General features: G+C 49.2%; 1 pseudogene; it reads left to right on the forward strand.

The window, feature by feature from the left end:
* Positions 1-5,295: 5,295 nt before the first annotated feature.
* LOC115076504 lies at positions 5,296-6,767 on the forward strand (annotated as a pseudogene).
* Positions 6,768-7,031: the final 264 nt, after the last annotated feature.

The raw sequence follows: 7,031 nt of genomic DNA on the forward strand, positions 1-7,031 counted from the left end.
CTATTGTCCCTAGCGCCTCCTTATTAGCGCACGGCCTCAATTAAATAGAGAATCGCGTGCCCAGGAGAGGTGCCTGCTCGCGTATTGGGAGAGCGGGTGCTGAACATGGAGCGCCCGCTCTCCCGCGATTTTTTAATGAGCCGGCCTGTCTGTTTGCTTTTTTAACCAGCATTGCACAGCGAGTTGTGAATGTCAGTGTAGTGTCTGCAATGACTCTACGATCCTTAGCGGTGACCATTCGTACTTTAGAATTCAGCACTGAGTACCTGTAGTTGCCAATTTTTTTTTCTCCTGTGTCCATCACTTTGTACTTCTGCACATTAAATTTCAGCTCCCCATTTAGATGCCCAGTTCTCCCAGTCTCACACGGTCCTCTTATAATTCCCAAAAGTCTACTCGTGTTTCAAATGCTTTGAATAATTTTGGGTCATGCATTCACCCATTCGATCACCTCACTCATTGCTGCCTTTTCCAGACTATTAATGAATATGCCAAACACTGGACCCAGTAGAGATCCCTGGGGCGCTCCACCATTTACTGCTCTCCATTGGGAAAACTGACCATTTAGTTCTACTCTATCTTTTAACCAACTATCAATCCACAATAGGACACTGCCCAGTGCCTACTATCCTATAACTTCCTCATTTGCAGAGGAGTTTTGCAGGGACCTTATCAGATGCCTTCTGAATATCCAGATACACTGGCTGGCTCTTATCCATATACCTTCAAGTACTTACTTTAATTAAATTTGTTCTTTTCATCACTTTGCTAACACAAAAAAATCAAAGCGATGTATGACAAACACAACATATAAAGATTAAAATAAGATTACATCAAGTAAAATTTAAAAAACAATGACAACACAGTTAAACCAAACAAATAACACAGCCGATATAGTTAAAATACATTATAAGCATGGAATTAAAACATTAAATATATAAAAGGATTTCGTAAGAAGCTGCCAGCTTGAACCAAGATGATTGATTAGTAAAACAAAACAAGGTCCATATTCAAAAGCCATTTAGACGTATAACATAATAGTTATCCATCTATTTATTTTTATTTATTTAATTACAAATTCTTATATACTGCCTATACAATCACATTGTAGCTCTAAGCGATTTAAATGTCTTACCTGACTATATTCAGCTTTTATCTGGCTAAATTCTATCCAGTTAATAAGTTAGGAGGCGAGAATTTAGCCAGATAATTTAGAGGCAGTCTAGGGGCATAACAGGGAGGATTTGAGTTAGTCGGCTACGTTAACCGGCCAACTCCAATATTCAGTTACCCGAATGACTTAGTCGGCTAAGGGCCTCATTTTCCAGAGGGATCGCACGCGATACCAAAATGGGGGCGGAGTCAGCCCCGGAAGAGGAGGAGTCAGGGCGTCACCGGGGCCGACTCCGTGAAGACGCCGCGGATGACGAAAAGGTAAGGCCCTTTTCGCGTCCAAGTTCGCGCCCAATAGCTACACCTTCTATGGTGGCGCTATTGGGTGCAAAACCGGCAGCGATCGCACCGCGACAGTGCGATCGCTGCCAGCTAGCGCAGGCCCGCCCCCCCGTTTCGGCCCCCCGCCCCTCATTCCCTAAAGTATCACAGGCCCATAATAACATGTAGAACCAATGCAAGAATGTAATATAACCAGTACAATTTGACTACCGAACTACGTTTATAATGCCCTCAATAACTATCTCAACAAGTGCATGCATTTTTTAACACTCTGTTAAACATCGAAACCTTGTAAACCGTTGTGATGGCGAAACCGAACGACAGTATATAAAACTCGATAAATAAATAAGTAAATAACTAATTAAGATAGCTGGCTATATTCAATAGTGTGGCTGCCACTGTTGAATATGCCTTCAAAATAAGGCAGATATGTTTATCCGGCTAACTTTGCTATCCGGACTATGTCTGAATATGGACCTCAATGTCCTTTTTCTAAATCTATGATGGTAAGAAAAAGTGAAGTTAAAAGAACAGGCTGCAAGAGGCACAGACAGGCCTCCTATTTTGTTTTATAATTTCTTAACCAGTAAAGTCAAATTAAGATAAGCACTTGTTTTCAACTGGGTCTCAAAGGCACAGGGGGATAAAGTGACTCCTCCAGGGTCACACAGAGAGTCAGTGACTGAGGCACAGGGAGATAAAGTGACTCCCCCAGGGTCACACAGAGAGTCAGTGACTGAGGCACAGGGGGATAAAGTGACTCCCCCAGGGTCACACAGAGAGTCAGTGACTGAGGCACAGGGAGATAAAGTGACTCCCCCAGGGTCACACAGAGAGTCAGTGACTGAGGTTCTAGACCTCTCATGATTTAAAACACCTCTATTATATCTCCCCTCAGCTGTTTCTTCTCCAAGCTGAACAGCCCTAACCTCTTCAGCCTTTCCTCATAGGGGAGCTGTTCAGTCCCCTTTATCATTTTGGGAGCCCTTCTCTGTTCCTTCTTCATCACAATTAATTATATCTTTTTTGAGATGCGGCGACCAGAATTGTACACAGTATTCAAGGTGCGGTCTCACCATGGAGCGATACAGAGGCATTATGACATTTTCCGTTCTATTAACCATTCCCTTCCTAATAATTCCTAACATTCTATTTGCTTTTTTGACTGCCGCAGCACACTGAGCCGACAATTTCAATGTGTTATCCACTATGACACCTAGATCTCTTTCTTGGGTGGTAGCTCCTAATATGGAACTTAACATCGTGTAACTTCAGCAAAGGTTATTTTTCTCTATATGCATCACCTTGCACTTATGCACATTAAATTTCATCTGCCATTTGGATGCCCAGTCTTCCAGCCTTGCAAAGTCCTCCTGAAATTTATCACAATATGCTGGTTATTTACCATTCCTTGAGGCACTCCACTTATCACTCTTCTCTCCTTAGATTGGATTTCATTTACCACCACTCGCTGTCGTCTGTCATCAACCAATTTGAAATCCATTCCACCACCTTGGGACCTACTCCCGGGCTTTTCATTTTGTTCATGAGCCTCCTATGTGGGTCCGTTTTCAAAAGCTATGCCGAAATCCAGGTAAATCACGTCAAATTGCTCGTCCTGGATCCAATTCTCCCGTCACCCAATACAAAAAAAAAAAAAAATAATAATCAGTTTCATTTAGCATGATCTTCCTCTGGTAAAACCATGCTGGCTCAGATCCAGCAATCCCCAGGATTGTAGATACTGCATCCTTTCCTTCAGCAGCGTCTCCATTCATTTTCCCTCCACCGAGGTGACGCTAGCCGGCCTGTAGTTCCCAGCCTCCTCTCTGCTGCCATTTTTGGTGACGTGGGCTGCCCACACAGGGCCTGTGACACATAAGCAGCCCCATTGTCTCCTCCTGCCCTACCTTGCATGCAGAAGGAAGGAACCAGAGGTGGGAGAGTCAATCACTATGGAGCATGGAAGAGGCCGTTTTGGAGCCCGCCGCAGGGGAAGGTCAGGAGCTGGGGCAGGCAGGGAAGGGTAGGTGAGCCTAGGAAGGGCGGTGTCAGGGCCCCGTGGAACGTTACAGCCCGGCAAGGTCTCTTTCAGAGCAGGGCTCGTCTAGTGCTCCCTGTCCGCTCGGAAATTGACCTTTTGCAAAAAAAAAAAAAAAGTAAGCTTTATTTCTTGGAAAATTCTTCCTTTCACCTTTTTTTTTTTTTCATGGTGTAATTGTAGGGAGGAATAGCGAGAAGTGGGGAGAGGGTCAATAAGCAGAGGACAAAACAGGATATTCCCAATCAGTTCTGCGGTCTGAATTCGTTTAAGGCCTTACTTAATCAGGCCCCTCCCTCCTCCTCTTTCCCTTCTCCATTCTCTGCTTTGGTGAAGGAGGCCGGAGATGCTAAAAGCCCTTGGCATGAAACGGCTTCTTGGCCGGGCTTTTCGGTAGATGGATTCCCTGGGGTACAAGAGACAACCCTGTCACTTGCAGCTTCTCAGGCTGAATGAGGGCGAGGCATTCAAGGCCCAGCCCGTGCTAGGCGTGCCAGTAAAATCCTGCTGATCAGGCCGGGCCTTGCATGCAGGCTGCCACAATTAAAGGGTTTTTCTTTTGTAAACTCAGAACTAGAAGGTTCACTGCTTATTCTGCGGGGGTGGGGCATTCGTGTTATCCTTCCCTATTTGCTGGGGAATATTTGAAATCTTCTGCTGCTGAGTTTTCAGGGTATCTGCCATGAATATGCATGAAACGTATTTGCATGCATTGGAGGCCCAGTAAATGCAAATTTATCTCCCCCAGGACAAGTTTGGAGAACCTGCATTAAGGAAACATTTTTTCACCCTAGGAACCAGAGAATGCCTGTTGAAAAGAGGCCAAAAAGCAAATGAGCATGAAAAGCTGAAGTCATAGAGATGAACAGGGAGCAGGATTCATGTATATTTATTTGTTTATTTATTTTTATTTTTTTCTATACCGACACATTCCTGTAAAGGTACAAATCATATCGGTTTACAATGAAACTTCAATTTCGCTCTAAGGCGGTACATGGAACAACGTTGCCAATTAACAGTAGAAACACTAACGTAACCTAAAACTCTAGAGGCTCATTTTAACATGTATAGGGGGGTGCCCGTGCCGTCCCAGTATGTGACAGAAAATGCACTGCTGCTGCTGCCTGTGCTGTGGTGTTTTGTGTGTGGGTGTGTGGAGATGAAGCTTGCACTGCTGCCGCCCGTGCTGTGCCAGGTCTGTGGTGGGGTTATATGTGTGCATGTGGGGAGGGAGGGCGGGCAGACGGTGAAGCTTGCATTGCTGCGTGTGTGTGTGTGTGAGCTTGTTTATCTATGCTGTTCTTCTCCCGAGGATACATTTAGAACTTCTATTTCCAGCACTTTTCATGATTCCTAACTCAATGTAAAAAAAAAAACATTGAAAAAAACCTGCCGTGATCCTAAGACCCAGATACACACAGGTCCCACTATTCTAGTGGTAGGTTTCACAGCCTTATTCCTTTCAGGCAGCAAGCAGTCGACTCCCACATCAGCTGAAGTTTTTGTTGAGGCTTTGCTGGTCTGCTCTGGGCGGGGCACTGCCGATGACTCACAGTTCCCATCTTCCTGCCCAGACAGATTTCATATTCAAGAGAGAGAGAGAGAGCTAACCAGGGCTTTGCAGCAGAGAAAGATTAACTGCTGCTGCTGCTGCCGTCTCCAGTCTGCAACGCAAGCCGGGAGGGAGAAGCAGACCCTGCAGCACAGCCTCACCCACCGTCTCCATTTCCAGGGCGCTGCCTGCCTCTTCCTAAGCCCTGGCTCGCCCTTGTCCTGCTGCAGAATGTTTCTTTTAAAAAAAGGCGGTGACATTCTCGGAGGAGCTCTCGGTGGCGGTGGCGGGCAGCGGTGGCGGCGGCGGAGGAGGAGGACTTGGTAACATTCTCGGAGGAGTCCTCGGTGGCGGGGGCGGTGGCGGCAGCGGTGGCGGCGGAGGAGGAGGACTTGGTAACATTATCGGAGGAGTCCTCGGTGGCGGCGGCGGCGGCAGCGGTGGCGGCGGCGGAGGAGGACTTGGTAACATTCTCGGAGGAGTCCTCGGTGGCGGGGGCGGCGGTGGCGGCAGCAGCGGCGGCGGAGGAGGACTTGGTAACATTATCGGAGGAGTCCTCGGTGGCGGCGGTGGCAGTGGTGGTGGTGGCGGCGGCGGCGGCGTCGGTAACATTCTTGGAGGAGTTATTGGAGGCCTGGCGAAAGGGGGCGGAGGCGGAGGCGGGGCTAATATCCTTGGAGGAATTATCAAATATATCGGGCAGGCGGCGGCTCAGTACACCCCTCAGCCGCCCCCGCCCCCGAGGAGCAATTTTGCCAACTTGGAGGCCAACGAGAGCGAGGAGGAGCGCGCCTTCCGCCGCCTCTTCGAGCAGCTGTCCGGGGACGACCGGGAGGTGGACCCCGCGGAGCTGAAGGGCATCCTCAACAAGGTGCTGGCCAGGCACCAGGACCTGAAGACGGACGGCTTCAGCCTGGAGACCTGCCGCAGCATGGTGGCCGTCATGGACTCGGACAGCACGGGCAAGCTGGGCTTCGAGGAGTTCAAGTACCTGTGGACCAACATCAAGAAGTGGCAGGGGGTCTACAAGTCCTTCGACACCAACCGGGCGGGCTACATCAGCGCCGCCCAGCTGCCCGCGGCCTTCCAGGCCGCCGGCTTCCAGCTCCACGAGCAGCTGCAGGTCCTGCTGATGCGGCGCTACACCGACGGCGAGGGCAACGTCACCTTTGACTGCTTCATCTGCAGCCTGGTGCGCATGGACGCCATGTTCCGCGCCTTCAAGGCCCTGGACAGAGACAACGACGGGCAGGTGTCCATCAGCCTGGAGGAATGGCTGAGACTGGCCGTGTACCGCTAAGGATGACCTCCAGCTTGGGAGGCCTGGGGGTCACGGCTGCCGCCAGGGCGGGGTATCCTTCTTCTCTCTCTCCCCTCCACAGGACTTGGTGACTCTCTCCAGATAAATTTGCTTCTCTTGATTCTTTGGATTTAAACCCCCCCCCCCCCCAAAACAATTGTTTTTCGTTTTTAGGCCTTTGTAATCTGCATGTGGATAAGGTAAATGGGGAAAGTGACAGCTTTCAAGAATATTTTGAGATTTTCCCTGGTGCAAGTCTTATAAGAATAAAAAAATACCTGTACTGGGGGGGGGGGGGGGGGAGGAAAGAGAGTAGAAAGGTCATTCATAGCTGAATGGAGGTTATTAGCCTAATCTTTGAGAAACCTTACTGCTTCTTCACAGAACGGAATAAACATGATGTGCATCAGCCCAAGGTATTTCCAGCCTAAGTTGTTGTTGTGATTGCAAAGCTGGGCGGGGGTCGCATTTCAGGACGGCCATTTCCATGCTGGGCAAGGCCCTTTCGCCTCCTTGCAGGGAATTTCCTGTCGCTCCGGGGGAGCCCTGCAGACTTTCCCGGGGGGTGGACCCCGTACATCGTAACGCGGGAGAGATCGGGGATCCCCAGCTCCGGGCAGCAGGGGGAGGGAGAGGGGAGAGGGGGGGGGGGGGCCCTTGGGTGGGTCCCGGCATAGCTGACA

This window comes from Rhinatrema bivittatum, chromosome 15 (assembly GCF_901001135.1).
Source record: "Rhinatrema bivittatum chromosome 15, aRhiBiv1.1, whole genome shotgun sequence".
Classification (NCBI taxonomy): domain Eukaryota; kingdom Metazoa; phylum Chordata; class Amphibia; order Gymnophiona; family Rhinatrematidae; genus Rhinatrema; species Rhinatrema bivittatum.